Consider the following 18,108-nt stretch of genomic DNA (forward strand, 5'->3'; position numbering starts at 1 on the left):
CCATTTATCCCGACTCTCTGTTTTCTGTTTATTTGCCAATCCTCTATCCATGCTAATATATTACCTCCAACCCCGTGAACTTTTATCTTGTGCGGTAACCTTTTATGTGGCACCTTGTCAAATGTCTTCTGGAAGTCCAAATACATCAAATATACCTCAGACACACACCTTTAATTACCCAGCATATACCTCAGTCACATACCTTTAATTACCCAGCATCTACCTCAATCACACACCTTTAATTACCCAGCATATACCTCAGTCACAGACTTTTAATAATACTATATAAATGTAAGTCCTTTCTTTCTTACAAACAATATCTGAATTTTTTTAACACATGCAGATTGATGATATTGTCCTTTTATTTTCGGGAGAATGTGTCGTGCTACTATGTGTTGTCCGCATTCAAGAACAATAATTTGCATTTATATATCACCCTTAATGCAGGAAAACCATCTCAAGGTATGTCATATGTTCCTGCAAGAGCCAACCCACACTGCGATCTATGCATAGGAGCATGCGTGTGCACTAGGTCCGTGCAGCAGAGCTTGGTCTCCCGTCGTCTTGGTTAACCCTTGCCACTGGATCAAGGCCTAGCTCTGTCAAGCCCGTGTGATGGCTGATGTGCAACGGTCACCCCACGTTAAAAGAATCCATGCACAGGCATCTTCCACCCTTCAGTATGTAGTTCGGGACCTAGAATGTTAGGTTCCTCATTGAAACACCTGTGAACTCATCCCTTTTTGGTGTGGAAGCAGGTCATCCTCGATACGAGGGACCGCCTCATTCTATACTTTACATATGTTCCTGCTGTGCTGAAGACCTGCGAATGACTCAGACAGAGCCTGTATATTCCAGTGATTTTGTGGATAATACTGGTCTGTGCTTTTGTGACATTTAAAAACAAACTTGGCCAATACAAATAGATAAAAATTGTTTCCAAAGGACAGAAACAAGGCCAATATGAGGCAAATTGTGGTTGAAATGCTCCTTCACTGTTGAGGCATAATTGTTGCTGTGCAGCAATTGTTTTTTTATATTGATATGGCCAAGCAATGAAAACCCTGCCTTATAGAATGTAACAATGGAAAATATGTGGGCAAGAATTATGGAATGAAATTACTTGTTATTTTTGATCATTACTCTTAAATTATGCTTACTGCAAAATAATTTAAAGGCAGATTTTTTTAAAAATGGAACGTGCTTAGAAGTGAAAGAATGGAATGAAGAGCACATTGACTGTTTAACGTTAATAATGAAAGTAGGTTCATACAATTTAATTAACTTTAATGAGCATAACATTTAAAGAAATGGGCTCTTTGCGTGTGTGATGTACAGGTTGTTATACTATGTACAGAATTTGTCCTGCAGTGCATCATTACATTGCTTGGGCCAGTGCAAAGTATACAGATGGTACATAAGAACATAAGAAATAGGAGCAGGAGTTGGCCATTTGGCCCCTCGAGCCTGCTGTGCCATTTAACAAGATCATGGCTGATCTGATCATAGACTCAGCTTCACTTCCCTGCCCGCTCCCCATAACCCTTTACTCCCTTATCGCTCAAAAATCTGTCTATCTAAATATATTCAATGATCCAGCCTCCAGCTCTTTGGGGCAGAAAATTCCACAGATTTACAATCCTCTGAGAGAAGAAATTTCTCCTCATCTCTGTTTTAAATGGGCGGCCCCTTATTCTGAGACTATGTGCCCTAGTTTTAGTTTCTCCTATGAGTGGAAACATCCTCTTGTCGAGTCCCCTCATTATCTTATATGTTGCGATAAGATCTCCTTTCATTCTTCTGAATTCCAATGAGTATGCACTGTGCAGTTCTAAGAGATCCATTTGTTTTAAATGGACTAAAGCCTCGACTAAAATGGAAAGAGTAATTTCAGACCAACCCATTAGGTGTTTGTACACTAGAATTTGATGGTTTAGTTACAGTTTCTAAGTGGCACTGCCTTAACTGTGGATGGGGGAGGGGAGGGTTGGGGAGGAAGCTTTTTGTTTGTTTAGGAGGTAGCATAGCTATACCTCATTTTGTCACATTAATGGCACACCCCAGTGGTATTCCATTGAATGTAATTTGTTTGTAAACACATGCAAGATGTCTGGCCAAGCACTCCTTCATTACGATGTTGCTCTGTTGGCTCTGAATGTCAGCAATAGTTAGTGTACAAGCTGTGTAGTCAATTGGTATTTAACATTTCAAGATTGCACCAACATCTCGATCTGCACAGTGCCAAATGTTAAGGCATCTTATTAAAGGAAACAAATAATGAAATGCACAGTGCATTCAGGATTTGTAGCAATTAAATTATTTTATTTTTCCGGTGTACGTTTTTGCTGAAATGTCATATATAAATGTGGAGCAATTGTCTTACGTGGTGATCTGACAGATTCATCATTATACGTGTAACAGTGATGCCTTCACAGTCAGTGACACTGTCTGCAGCAGCACAGTGAAGTGATGGCTTGTACACATGGAGCACCAAGCCAATCACATTTGCTGGAGCAGATACCGTAAAATGTGACCTAGCAAGAGCTGGAGGCAGCAGATTTAGAACATTACTTCCAACTCCGAGCTCCTACTCCGACTCCTGCCCCCACTTCCAACCCCACACCAGTCCGTACCCCTACCTCCATCTCCACCCTCACCCCCAATCTCACACAGTCTCTCCATGTAACCAGAAGTCCATATCCCTGGTACCATTCTGGTAAATCTCCTCTGCACCCTCTCCAAAGCCTTGACATGTGTGCTGCCCACAATTGTACACAATACTCCAGCTGGGGCCTAACCAGTGGTTTATAAAGGTTTAGTATAACTTCCTTGCTTTTATACCCTATGCCTCATTTATAAAGTCAAGGAGCCCGTATGCTTTTTTAGCAGCCTTATCAACCTGTCCTGTCACCTTCAAAGATTTGTGTATGTGAACCCCAGGTCTCCCTTCAAAATTATACCATTTAGCTTATACTGCCTCTCCTGATTCTTTCTTCTAAAATTCATCATTTCACACTCCTTTGCATTAAATACTGGTTGTTTCCCATGTCTGCTTCTTAACTGAAATAGGAATGATGGAATGGTGCAAGACAATGGGATTCCTATCATTTCTGCTTATATTGTGCTCTGTCTAACCTTGCAAAAACTTGGTTTGTATTCCCTTAAGTTTAGAAGTTTGAGGGGTTAAGCTAATTGAGGTGTTTAAAATGATAAAGGGATTCATAGGACAGGTCGAGATTTTGTTTGGGGTGGGATCCAGAACAGGGAGGCACAATCTTAAAAGAGGCTCCTTTAGTATAGTAATTGATGTTTGATAACGCAAAAGCCCAGGAGCAGGCTCAGACTGAAGCAGCAGCTCCACACTCGGACAGCAATATGGTTCGAAACCACTTCCGGTTACCTCATATATCGTCCTGCGCATGCGTGACCAGATCGAGCGTGCCTGCGCAAAAGGGGCGGTGTTTACAGCGCACATGCACAGAAGAACTCACAAATGTTTGTGCAGATAATCACTCCAATCTTAAAATTAAAGCCTGGCCATTCAGGGGTGAAATGAGGAAGTCCTTTTTCCACACAAAGGGCAGTGGGAACCTGGATGCTCCTAAAATGCTTTGGATGCTGGGGGACATTGATATTTTCAAGACTGAGTTTGAAATTCCCAGCAATAGTCTTTCGGCATTTATTATTCCTTTGTGACAAATTGTGTCTAGCTCCCATGGGCAAACATCTGGGTGGATTCTCAGTGTTGGTTCGACAAAGTGAGAGTCAGAGACAAGTATCAGATGTGGAAAACCTGGGGACAGCCATCACTACACAATGATACTGTCACAGGGGAATGTACTCATGCAGTGACCTGGAGGCTGGAATGTAATATAGTCCCATTGAGCCCAACGCTGCAGCATTAGTAACAAATACTGAGTGAAAATTTGAGATACAGCAGGGGCACAGTTGGTCGCGCTCTCCTTTGCGACAAAAGGTTGTGGGTTCAAGTCCCACTTCAGAGACTTGAGCACATAATCTAGACTGGCACTTTAGTTCAGTACTTGGAGTGTTGTACTGTCGGAGATGCTATCTTTCAGGTGAGACATTAATTCGAGGCCCCGTCTGCCCCCTCAGTTGGACGTGAATGATCTCATGGGACTATTTTGAAGTAGAGCAGGGGGATTCTCCCCAGTGTCCTGACCGATATTTATTCCTCAACTAACATCACAAAAAAAACCATATTAACTTGTCATTTATGCCTTTGCTGTTTGTGGGATCTTGCTGTGCACACACTGGCTGGCACATTTCTTGCATTACAACACGACTGCGCTTCAAAAGTACTTAATTGAGTTTATGAAAGGCACTAAACAAATACAAAAACATTGTAATACGTTCAGCAGGTCAGGCAACATCTGTGGCGAGAGAAACAGTTCACATTTCAAGTCTATGACCTTTCATCAGAACTGGAAGATGCTAGGGATGAGCTATGTTTAAGCAAGTACAGAGCCAGACAAAAGCGGGGTGTGGGGGGCAGGGAAAGAGCAAAAAGGAAAGTCTGTGATAGGGTGGAGGGCAGGAGAGATTAAATGACAGAAGGGATGGTGGTGCAGGGTAAAAGGGGGGTTAATGAAACAAAAGATGGGTCCAGAGGAGGTGTCAATGGTTACAGCAGAGGGGTAGGGAAGCATGGAAAATATGGCAAAGTGAAGGCTTCTGTGGTCCAGGAATGTGGCAGAAGAAAGGCAGGTAGACCGCAGGGTGATGACCACCCCACCGGCCGTGTACAGACGGGGGATTCCGACCCCAAACACTCGCCCACACCACCTCCACTCCCAGTGGTTAAGGTCTAACAGTATTAGACTTGATTTCCAGTGTCAGAGGCATTTTGCTCTTGCTATATAAATGCAAGTTCTTCCTGTTCTTTATACTAGACCCCTGCACTGGCACAACTTGTTAAAGTAGTGAGCCGTACAGACTGGGCAGGTGCCAGGTTTGATGCTCCACTTTCTACTGCGTTAGAACAACAACTGCATTTCAGCTTTTGAGAATGTATGTCTTAGTACGTCTTAATATCGTTGGTTGCGCTCAATTTTCATGTAAAAATGTTTGAAAAAATAAAAGGTGGGGTGGTGACAAAATAAATAACGCCCCAGCAATGACATCCCATCGCCTCACAAAGACAAAAAATGAAGTGAAAGAGGAAAATAGTGAACAAAGTGAGGAGTCATTTTAATCTGAAGACATTTGAATTTTCTGTTACTTAGTACGTCAGCTTCAGAATTTAACTCGTGGTGAGCACTGGGGAGGGAAGGATAACCCTCACTAAAATCCAGTAACCAGGTAAGATGATGGAATTAAAAGCAGAAAATGCTGGTGTGATATATATAGCTCCACCCAGTGGACTACTGCGGATTGGATTGCAACCATTGCCGTTTACAACAATAAAGAGGGAACAAGTCACATGACTGGCTTCCTGAAGTTATCAGCCATCTTAAAACTTGTGTGTGTTTGTGAGCTCGTACCGACAGAAAACATAAGATTGGTGACGAGGATAGGATAATCGGATAACCTAGCTGAAATTTTTGTTGGTGGATGATTCAGCCAACTGACTGAGAGATTTTGAGAGCTTCTCTGTTTTGATTAACAGCTAAATATCCAAGGTAAATTACAAACACACTTGGCTGAACTGCCAGAGTCCAGATGGCCACACCTATAGGAATAATAGGGCGCTTGGGTTAGTTTCATCGCGACTGTGAAAGTTTCGGAGCGAATGTGGAGCAGCTAGAAATGTTTTTCACTGCAAATAGTATCATTGAAGTCCCCGATGAAAACCATAATTAGGTGGTGTTGGAAAGAAAACGGGCTATTTTCTTAACTGAAGCAGGGCCCAGGGTTTATGAAACCTTGAAAAATTTGCTGTGTCTGTCAAGCCAAAGGACACATCACTTAAGCAGATTCTAACAGCACTACAGTCCCGAGCCCCTGGAAATTGCCTAAAGTTATCATTTCGGAATACGAGATCAGTTAACCGACGAGCGTATCAGTGAGTACATTGTAGCATTAAAAAGCTATCTATTCACTGTCATTTCGGAAACTTTCAGGAGCGAGCATTGCGTGACCGCTTTGTTTGTGGGATGAAAAATGATGTGATCAGAAGAAAGTTATTGACGACTCCTAACTTGACTTTTAATTTAGCTTGTCAGACAGCTATGTCAATGGATATGGCCGACCAATATTCCCGAGAATTTCATACCATTTTCAGTCGTCAGACAACCGAGGTGAATCGCCTGCAGATTAAAAGTAAAAGGCAGTTGGGCCCCAAGGTATCAGCAACTGGCAATGGTAACAGAGTATTGAAGTCCTGCTATCGGTGCCTGGGACAACACATTGCTCAAAGTTGTCCATATGTGAAGGCAGAGTGTTTCTTCTGCCGGAAAACTTGGCAGCTTGCAAAGGCATGCCGACTGAAGAGTAAACCAACCTTCAAAGCTATAAGTAGAAATCCCCAGAGACTACATAGCGTGGAAGAAAAATAACAGGACGAGGAGGTTTTAGAGATATACATCATCAGGAGCTCGAGGGTATCTAACAGTGATTCGAAAAGTATCATCATCCACGTAGATGTTGCAGGAACCAAGATATCCATGGAAATCGACACTGGTGCTTCCGTGACTGTAGTACCGGAATCGCTACACCTTGACAAATTGTGTGAATTCCCATTGGAGAAATCCAAGATAGAGCTGCGAGGCTACTCGGGAGAGAACATTTCTGTGGTAGGTCGTATCACCGTACCGGTGAAATACAAGGATCAATTTCAGAGCTTGCCTCTCTTAGTAGTGGCAGGAGACAAGCCTCCGTTACCAGAAAGAAATTGGTTGGGATCATTGAAGCTTGATTGGAGTGAGATTTTTCGTGTTGAAACGAGATTTGCACCAAAGGATGATGTCATCAAGAAGTACCCGAAGGTGTTCTGTGAAACAGTCAGTCCGATTCAAGGCGAGTGTCAGGGTACAGAAGGACGCTAGACCAGTTTACTACAAGCCACATCCCGTACCGTATGCACTTAAGGAGAAAGTTGAGCAAGAACTCAAAAGACTAGAGACTGAGAACATTATCTCTAAGATAGATCTATGTAATTGGGCTACACCCATTGATGTTGTACCTAAGTCCGATGGTAAGATAAGATAAGTGTGGTGATTATAAAATAACCATAAACCAGGATCTAGAGGGGAATCTCCCCAATACATTGCCAAATGTAGAAGATTTGTTCATAACACTGACAGGTGGTCAGATCTTAAAGTTGGATCTTACAAATGCCTACTTACAACTTGAGCTAGAGGAGGAGTCCAAGTCATGTTTGACTATAAATACTCGTCTGGGCCTATATCAATTTAATAGGCCATCATTTGGAGTGTCTTCCACCCCATTCCAAGCGGTGATGAACCAAATTTTGCAAGGTATTGAAGGGGTAATATGTTATTTAGATGACAAACTAATTTCAGCACCAAACGGGCAAATTCATCATAACATATTGAATGAAGTCCTCAAATGGTTAGAGAAGCACAGGGTACGAGTGACTGCTCACAAGTGTGTTATTTCAAAACTCAATGGAGTACTTAGGGTACAGAATAGACAAAGGTGGTTTACATCCAACCAAGGGAAAGCTGGATGCAATCAGAAATGCACCCACTCCCAAGAATGTCACTGAACTTCGATCATTTTTGGGTCTTTTGAACTATTATAGGAAGTTCCTACCAAATTTGGCTACAGTATTACATCCACTGAATGAACTATTGAAAAAACAGGTCCATTGGAAGTGGTCAGAAGAATGCGACCCAGCATTCAAGGAGTGTAAAAGCCAATTGATAGAGAGCACCATGTTAGTTCACTATGACATATCTAAGGAGATCGAGCTAGCATGTGACGCCTCTCCGTATGGAGTTGGGGCAGTGATCCCTCATCTACTACATAGTGGGGAGGAGAGACCAATTGCTTTTCCTTCACACACACTCACTGCCAGTGAGCGTAATTATGCGCAAATTGAAAGGGAAGCTTTGGCATTAATTTTTGGGGTCGAGAAGCTCCACAAATACTTGTATGGTCATAAATTTACCATTGTTATGGACCATAAGCTTCTGACATAAATCCTCCATCCAAAGTCCCCAGTTCCAACATTAGCTGCAGTCTGAATGCAGAGATGGGCTTTGATTTTGTCAGCATATACATATGATAGTGAACACAGACGATCAGCTGATACTATGTCTAGATTGCCTTCCCCATCACAAGTTACACCCGATATTGAAGAATAGTTCTATTTTTCATACATTGATGAACTGCCAGTCACAGCTAAAAAGATAGGTAGAGCAACCAAACGTGACCCAGTTATGTCAAAGGTGTATGATTATATTGCAAATAGCTGGCCAAACCAGGTAATAGACAAAGACATTCATCCATTCTTCATTCGTAGGAATGAATTAATCAGTCGATAAAGATTGTATCATGTGGGGTGCAAGAGTGGTTATACCAAATAAATTCAGGTCCAAATTATTAGGAGATCTTCATGACCAGCACCTGGGAATGTGCTTGACCAAGAGTTTTGCACGCAGTTATTTATGGTGGCCAGGTCTAGATAGAGATATAGAGTACATTGTCAGTTAGTGTATAACATGTCAATCGGTAAGCAAGAAACCACCATCAGTACCATTACAGCCATGGAAATGGCCTCCCAGGGTGTGGCAAAGGTTACATATTGATTTTGCTGAGCTAGAAGGATACCAATTGTTCATTGTGATTGATAGCCATTCGAAGTGGGTCAAGGCGCTTCCAATGCGGAAAATAACAACAAGTAAAGCATTAGACATTTTGCAAAGATTATTTTCTTCATTTGGCCTCCCAGAAGAAATTGTTTCTGATAATGGACCACAATATTGTTCAGAAAAATTTGCACAGTTCATGAGCAAAAATGGTGTGAAACATACCAAGGTTCCACCGTACCAGCCTGCTTCAAATGGTGCAGCAGATTGCACAGTACAAATTGTAAAATGTGCCCTCATCAAACAGATGTTGGATCCAAATCCAAAGAAACGACAGTTGTTATTGGACCACAAATTGGCTAATTTTCTTATTATGTATCGTAATACTCCTCATAAAACTACTGGTAGAACACCAGCAGAGTTTCTCAAATGAGAGCCACGAACCAGATTCTCGTTGTTAAAACCAAATTTGGCACAGTCCGTAGAAGACAAACAATTAAGACAGAAAGAGAATCATGATAGAGGTAGAGTAAAAGAGAGAAGTGTGAAATTAAATCAGAAGGTGAGAGTGAAGAACCATCACCATAAATGGTTAAAGTGGTTACCAGGAAGAGTGGTGAAGATATGTGGTCCTCGCACATATTTGGTCAAGATATTTGATAATGGAAAGGTTAGGTTTGTTCACATTGATCATATTTTACCTACAGACATGGAAGGAGTTGAAGGTTGGAATGATTCAATTATTTCTGACTCATCAGATAGTTTTGATACTAGTAAAGGACCAGTAGCATATCCTACATCAAATATACTGGAAACAAATCCAAGAGAAAGTCAGAATTTAAGTCTGAGTCCGAGTCAGGCAGACAAACAGTCTGAAGTTGTCGAGTGTTCAAATATAAATTAAGGGCATCCCTTGGAGGAAAACTTTCCTCAGGATCAGCCTCGAATGAGTTTAAATTCAATACCATGTTTGGAAGGGTCTGTTCGAGAACGAAGGTATCATCTTCGAAACAGAAAACAAATGGTTAAGCTTGATTTGTAAATATTGCAAAATAAGTCCATATTCTTTGTTATGTATAACCATGCAAGTTATGTATGATGATTGTTATAATTACTACTTCATTAAGGAGGGAGAAGTATAATATATATAGCTCCACCCAGTGGACTACTGTGACATTGCAGCCATTGCTGTTTAGAGGGAGCAAGTCACGTGACTGGCATCCTGAAGTTATTAGCCGTCTTACAGTCTGTGTGTTTGTGATGTCATACTGGAAACATAACAGCTGGAAATACTCAGCAGGTCAGGCAGCAACTGTGGAGAGAGAGAAGCAGAGTTAACGTTTCAGGTTGCTGACCCTTTGTCAGAAGTAGAAAAAGTTAGAGATGCAACAGATTTTTAACCAAGTGCAGAGGCAGGGAAAGGGGGTGGGGGGGGCGGAGGGGGGAAGGAAAGAACAAAAGGGAAGGTCTGTGATAGGGTGAAAGGCAGGAGAGATTAAAAGACAAAACGGATGATGGTGCAAGGCAAAAGGAAATGGTATGGGGCAAGTTAAGAAACAAAAGATGAGTCTCAAAAGCGGGTGTTACTAGCCACTAATGCCAGTTCTGGCCATTTTGGCAACTTTGGCCAGCTAATAGTTACTCCATTTCTACTTAGGCCAGTGTATGTGGCCACTGGTGAAAACCCTTGCGGAGAGTTAAAGAAATCGGTGCAGGTAAGTACATCGGAGGCCATTCGGCCTGGGATAGGGGCGGGAAGCGGAGAGATCCTGGACCTGAACCCACCAGCCTTAGCGATGTTAAATAAATCAATGCGGAGTGCATTTGCAAACAAGAAATAAAAAATTTAAGTCCTACCTTCAACATCAAACTTCAATTCATCGTTCTGCACTCGGCCCGGGAAGGCAGTGGGCCGGTGCGGGAGGCCACTCGGCCTGGGATAGGGGCAGGGGAACGTACTGGGAGGCCACTCGGCCTGGGCTAGGGCCAGGAACGAGTGAACTGGCCGGCATCGGGGCTCACAGAGCAGCTGCAATTCAATGGAGAGGCTGGGGGTGGGGAGCAGAGGGAGGGAGCGAACTGGCCGGCATCAGGGGCCACAGAGAGGCTGCAATTCAACGGAGAGGCTGGGGGCAGGGGGGGGTGGAGGGGAGGGGTGGAGAGAGAGGTCACAAAACTCAAGGGAGGGGAGGGAGAGAGAGGAGAGGACAAAAGACCTTTGGGTGTGGTCTATCCATGCAGACCTTGGGGGGAGAGAGAGAGAGAACTGCAAACCTATGCTGCCTGCTTTCCTACCGTTTTGAGTTTCTTTCAAAGTTTAAGTATGGGGCCAATACTGACAATGCCATACCTTGTGCGAACATTCTGCATCATTGTGCTATGCAAGAGACAATTGATTAGAGCTCATCACATCAGGAACATCAGAGCCCGTAGGGTGCTGGGCAGGAGGCCTTACCCACCTCGGGAATATCGAGACAGGCATTCGTACCTGCACCTGAGTGATGCAGACTGTGTCAGAAGGCTGCGTTTCCGCAGAGAAGTTGTCCGTGAGATCTGAGAGTTGCTGAGACCAGACCTGCAGTCGAGAAGCGACAGGTGGACTGCTTTGTCAGTTGAAGTGAAGATTACAGCTGCATTTTCATTCTATGCCTCCAGATCGTTTCAAGCTACAACAGGAGATGTGTGCACCATCTCGCAACATGCAATACAGGTCTCCATTTGCCAGGTCACGGTTGCACTGTATGTGCGGAGGAATGACTTCATCAAGTTCCCAATGACCGCCCAAGCAATTCATGACAAGGCTGTGGGGTTCTTGAGGATTGCTGGCTTCCCAAAGGTACAGGGCTGCATTGATTGTATCCACATCGCCTTGCGAGCATTTTGGAGGATTCCGAGATATTCAGGAATAGAAAAGACTTCCACTCCATTAATGTGCAGCTCGTGTGTGACAATATGCATCGCATCATGTCAGTCGATGCAACATACCCTGGCAGCACCCATGATGCGTTCATCCTACGCGACAGCGTTCTATCTGCCATGTTTGAGCAGCAGCCAGAAGGGCAGAGCTGGCTACTGGGAGACAAAGGGTTCGGCCTCATCACCTGGTTCATGATGCACCTACGTGTAACCTGGACGGAAGCTGACCATCAATACAACATGTCGCATATTACGACGCGCAACATCATCGAGAGGACCATTGGCATCTTGAAACAGCATTTCCGATGCCTGGACCATTCCGGAGGCTACTTGCAATACTCCCCTGAGATTGTCAGTCAGTTCACTGTTGTGTGCTGCATGCTGCATAACTTAGCCATCATGAGGCAGCAGCAGCTGGTAGTGGAAGACCCACCTGCAGTGAGAGTGGCTGATAATAATGATGTGGAAGATGCAGGTGACGAGCAGGAGGAGGAGTCGGGTGATGATGATGAGGAAGATGCAGGTGAGGAGGATGAGGAAGCCACGCAAGTGCCTGAGACCAGAGCACAACGGCGGAGGAGGGCGGACCATCGTGTCCCTTTAACAATTGCTCGAGCCTTGCACCAGCAGCTCATCCGTGAACACTTTACTGATGCCTGAGGGCTCAGTGACAACTATTCCACATGGATATGTTTATTGTTTGGAGCTGTTCCATAATGTTGTGTTGTGTTAATGGAACATGATTCAGTTTTAATGTAAAATATATTTTATTCAGAAGTTTACAATGTACTTAACTTTACTGTAATAAAATTATTCTCGTGTCAAACTTTATCTTAAGATGACTCTTTAAGATCACTTAAACTTTAAGATCACTTATGTAAATTTACAACTTTATAACTTACAACAAACTTTGAATTTGAGAACAGTTAGAACAGTAACAACAACAACAGCAGCAAAGAAAGGCTGCACCCATCTCTCATCCCCCTTAGTCGAACACCGCCCACTGCGCTTGGTCTGACTCCACCACCCCTGCCCGCAGGCGGTGGCGCAGTGAGTTTGGGTTTGGTACCAAGCTTATTCCTTCTAACATCTCTGGTAATGCGCACTTCTTCATGGTGGGGGGTAGGGGGGGAGTGGGGGTCAGGTGGTAATGTGGAGGGCCCGGCTTGGGGCTCTTCACAGGCTGGTGTGATGATTGCAGTGGGAGTGGCAGTTGATTCTGTCAATGGGCGTGGGGTCTGGGCGTGTTCCCTTATTACAGCAGCTAAATCGCACGTGCCCTCCCTCATGCACCCTGACAGTGTCTGAGCAGACTGGAAAATTCCCTCCCTGATGGCCTGTACTACCCCTGAGATTCCCTCCCTCATTGCCAGTGCCGTGCTTTGCACTACCTCTGACATACCCTCCCTCATGGTCAGTGACGTGGTTTGCACTACCTCTGACATACCCTCCCTCATGGTCAGTGACGTGCTTTGCACTACCTCTGACATTCCCTCCCTCATGGTCAGTGACGTGGTGTGCACTACCTCTGATATTCCCTCCCTCATGAACACTATTCCCTCACTGATGGTCCAGGACATCGTTCCCATTTCCCGTGTCATTGCTGTTACTTCTCCCGACAGTCCCGCTACCTCATCACTCACCCCACTGATGGAGTCCAGAGTAGGAGTGGAGCAGAGAATTAAAGTGACAGGCGACCAAAAGCTCGGGGTCATGCTTATGGACTGAACAAAGGTGTTCCACAAAGTGGTCACCCAATCTGTGTTTGGTTGCCCCAATGTAGATGAGATCGCATCGTGAGCAGCGAATACAGTACACTAAATTGCAAGAAGTACAAGTAAATCGCTGTTTCACCTGGACGGTTAGAAGGGAGGAGGTAAAAAGACAGGTGTTGCATCTACTGCACTTGCACAGGAAAGTGCCGTGGGAAGGGGAGGGGATGTTGAAGGTAATTGTTTCAATTAAGCTGGCGTGAGCTATTGCGGAGTCGCAATGGTAAAACCTTCCCCATCAGTCAACTCTTCGAGGGCTAGGCCTAGATGTTTGTGCCAAAAATATTTGCTAATGAGTTGATTTTAAAGTTTTTGTCACCAGTTATTATGAAAATAATGTCCTCGGGCCTCCTTTATCGAAGTTCCCTCCTTTCACAGGTCACCGGTTCACAAGAGAGGCAGATCAGTATTCTAAACTAGAGGCTGATTTCCTACATTGCAACAGTGACAACACTTCAAAAGTACTTTGTTGCCTGTACAGCACTTTTGGACTTCTCGAGGTTGTGAAGGGCGCGATATAAATGCAAGTTCTTTTTATTCTACATGTTGCCAGCAGTGGTCAATGAGGTTGTAAGGTACAACTTAGTAGTGACAGAGCTGGGAAACAGCAAGGATCCTGCATGCTTGGGGTACGTGAATGCTTCTCGAAGTGTCAGAAAAATTCGATAAAACATGAAAATGCCTCCTGTTAACTTTTTAATTCCCACCTTGCTGGACTGGGTTGATTTGTAGCACCTCCATATGAAATACATTTTCACAAGAGGCTTTCAGCTGGACACTACACACACATTAATGGGGAGCTGGCACTTGTGCATATCTGTATCTGAAAGATAGCAGGTAGCAAATGGTTAAGGACTGTTGTTACCACCGCAATTCCTACTGAACTAATCGCATCTACAGGGAGGATTACTAAGGTTAATTTAACACATCTCTCAAAGCACTTCTGAAGAAAGAAAAGACTTGTATTTATATAGCGTCTTTCACAACCTCAGGACGTCTCAAAGCGCTTCACAGCCAATGAAGTACTTTTGAAATGTAGTCACTCTTGTAAATGTAGGAAACGTGGCAGCCAATTTGTGCACAGCAAGGCTCCACAAACGGCAATGAAATAAACAACTAGATCATCTGTTTTTAGGTGTTGGTTGAGGGATAAATATTGGGCAAAACACCGGGAGAACTGCTCTGCTCTTCAAAATAGTGCAATGGGATTTTTTACATCCAGCTGAGAGGGCAGACAGCTTCAGTTTAGCGAAAGACGGCACTACCGATACTTCAGTGGGCGAGTGCTGCACTGTCGGCCGAGATTATGTGCTCAAATCTCTGGAGTGAGGCTTGAGCTCACGTCCTTCATGATTTGGAGGAGCGAGAGGTCCCCCTGAGCCACAGTTGACATATTTGACTTTTACACTGATAGTCTGCCATTTGCAGTGGGCGTGCAGTATTCCCACTGCCTCCAGCCCTCTATAATATACAGGGGATAAGCCCCGTGCCTTCACTGCTGCCCAACATTCGATCTTTGGTGGGTACCATCAACAGCGGTGCGGCCAAATGCGACCTGTTTCTATTGGGATTCCAGCAGCTGCTGTTAAAAAGGAGAGAACCGTTCACAGCGTGTCCCTCCCACACAGCACTTTAGATCTGTTGGAGAACTGCAATAATTGTATAGCAAAGAAATACCATGAGTTAATCATTTTTCAAATTGTTCATTGAATGTTTGCATCTTTTTAACCCAGTTGTATAACAGCACCGCAGGTTTTGGACTATTTTGTTCCCGCCACTTGAAAGCTTCAGAGATAATTTGTGATTATCCAAACACTAAACAAAATCTAGTTCGAGTGTTATTTCTGGCCAAGCCCCGTAACCTGCGAAACTGTTTTTCTTTTCTGTTATAAGTTTAACATTTGTTGCACTGCATCCTTGGGCAATGGCAATGTATCTACTGATCGATGAGAATGGGGGTGGGAAAGACAAGGAGAGAGGGCGTACAGCAGGAGGGGTGATTTATGGTCAGGCTAACCTGTCCCAGATTTCCTCTCTGCTCTCACATCCTTATTGCACACTTATCTTAGATGAAACAATACTCCTTTATTAAGCTGATTATCTTCTCTTTGATTTTTTTCTTCTTTATACAAAGGGATGATTGATCCGGAATCTGGTAACTGACGAATTTTGGCTTTGCTTTGTTTCTTGTAATTTCGTGTGGCTAAAAAGCATCCGTGCTTTAAACAAAATTAAATGAACATTCACTCCTTCTGTAGGCCCTAATTCCCTCACTTGGGATGTGACTCCCCACACAGGGGTCACACCCTGGGATCTTGGGACGTGATTCCACAGGCAGGAGTCACACTCTCAGTGAGATTCATAATCTAGGCTGGCACTTCAATAACAACTTGCATTTATACAGCATCTCTGACGTTGTAAAACATTCCAAGGCGCTTCACAGGAGTGCTATCAAAGTATAGTACAGAGAGATTGCTTCACTGTCGGAGGCGCAGTCTTTCAGATGAGACATCTGCCCTCTCAGGTGGACATAAAAGATCCCATGGCACTATTTGAAGAAGAGCAGGTGAGTTCACCTGCTGTCTCGACCAATATTTATCCCTGAATCAACAGCACTCAAACAGATTGGCCCAGAAATTGCGGTCAGAAAATTTCTACGAAAGTACCTGTTGATTCCAGAGGAGCGTGGGATTCCGTTGAGGATTCCTTCTCCTCCCGCGCTGCAAAGCGCGCTCCCGTCCTCCAGGTTCCCACGCAGAAGATGCAGTCACGTGTGACTGCTCAGCCAATCAGGTAAAGTATTCCACAGCTTTCTCATTAATAGCAATGAGAACTCCGTATCTACTGTTCTCATTGCTATTAATGAGAAGAAAAAAACCACACACTAAACAACATCATAAAAAATAAAAAAACATCACAATTAAAATTAATTGAAATTAAAGTTAATAAATGCCTTAGGAAATAAAAAATTTTCCCGATTTTAAAAAAAAAAGTTTTGTAATTAGGGTTAAAAATAAACTTACCTTAGTGAGTAGGGTTTTTAAAAATAAAATGTGTTTCTTATTGTTTATGTTTTAAGTGTGTTTTAAAACTCTTACACCTATAAAAGTAGGCTATGCGCCCAGGCGCAAGAGTTTTGAGGACTCAGTACGGACCCAAGGAGGCTGGGATTTCCAGGCCATTATCTGGTCATTATCTGATTGGTGATTGTGGGACCTTGTTGTGCATAAATTGGCTGCTGGATTTCCTACATTAAAACAGTGACTACATTTCAAAAGTACTCATGGCTGTAAAGCGCTTTGGGTAGTCCCGAGGTCCTGAAAGGGCACTATATAAATGTAAGTTCTTTCTTATCCTGGATCCCCACGGACAGAAGTCTGTGTCATGAAAGATGCTATATAAAAGTATTTCTTTCATACTATGCTGTCTCATATTCATTTGTGCAACCTTTGTGAAATTTACTCTTCTCGATTATTCATTGTCCTGCTGGGGTTAGATTTGCTACATCAGTACAAGTTGCTCTTTTCTATCTTGCCTTTTGAGGGCCAAGTTTAGAGAGTGGCTTCCACAAACACTTGAGTAGAAACATCATGGATCACCTTACCACAGGAGTCAGACTGAACCAGCTTCACTCAATCCAAAGTGCAAATGTAGCAAGAATATCAAAACAGGAAATTTGGCACAGAGGAAATTGATGCTATTGTTAAATCCTTGTGCCTTGACTACATTATAAAATGGCATTGTTACTTCTTTCTCATCACTTTCAGGTAATTATGTCATGTCACCCTGAAATGAAACCATCATTGCATTTTATGACAACTGCTTAGCGAAGGCTCACCACCACCTTCCCAAGGACAATTGGGATGGGCAGTAAATACTAGCCTTGCTAGCGACGCCCATATCCCCAGAATACTAAATGTACCAGGTCGCAGGGTCCAGTGACTGCATTTCAAAAGTACTCGATGGCTGTAAAGCGCTTTGGGTAGTCCTGAGGGCGAGAAAGACTTTAGGTTCAATCCCTGGTCTGTGCTGAATTCAGCTAGGGTAGGAGGGAGGGTCATAATCAACCTACGTGTCTCAGAGCCAGGAAGGGAGGAGAACCCAGCTAGGGTTCCCACTCCTGATTGGCACCCAATGAAAAATGCACTCCTGTGCATTACAAACTAGTTACACGTGTATTTCTATGACTGCAAAGGTCAATATCATTAGATCTATGCCCTAGTATTGTTTTTATACCCTGTGAACAAATAAATAATCATGTATTGAGTCTGTACACATGCAGTACATGTTTCATTGAGTTTATATATATAAAATTGACAGGCAGGAAAAGACCAGCTGGTCTTTCAAGCCTGCCCCACGCCCTTGATGCCTGGAACATCCTGACGAGACGCTGCCTCACCAGCTGCCCCCCACCCCCTGGCGCCCATGTAATCTCCTGGGAGAGGCAAAAACTTAGAGGAGAAACCTCGGGGGAAAAACCTCCGATCCCTCGAGCGATTGGAAACTGTCCACGAGATAGAAACATAGAAAGTAGGTGCAGGAGTAGGCCATTCGGCCCTTCGAGCCTGCACCACTATTCAATATGATCATGGCTGATCATTTTTGCAACTTTAGTACCCCATTCCTGTTTTCTTGCCATACCCCTTGATCCGTTTAGCCGTAAGGGCCACATCTAATTTCCTTTT

General features: G+C 43.7%; 1 protein-coding gene across 1 annotated transcript in view; it reads left to right on the forward strand.

Moving 5' to 3' along the window:
• ank3b (ankyrin 3b) overlaps positions 1 to 18,108 on the forward strand; it is a 614,562-nt gene that overhangs the window by 129,253 nt on the left and 467,201 nt on the right. The gene's annotated exons all lie outside the window — the stretch shown is intronic.

Source organism: Pristiophorus japonicus, chromosome 3, assembly GCF_044704955.1.
Source record: "Pristiophorus japonicus isolate sPriJap1 chromosome 3, sPriJap1.hap1, whole genome shotgun sequence".
Taxonomy (NCBI): Eukaryota; Metazoa; Chordata; class Chondrichthyes; family Pristiophoridae; genus Pristiophorus; species Pristiophorus japonicus.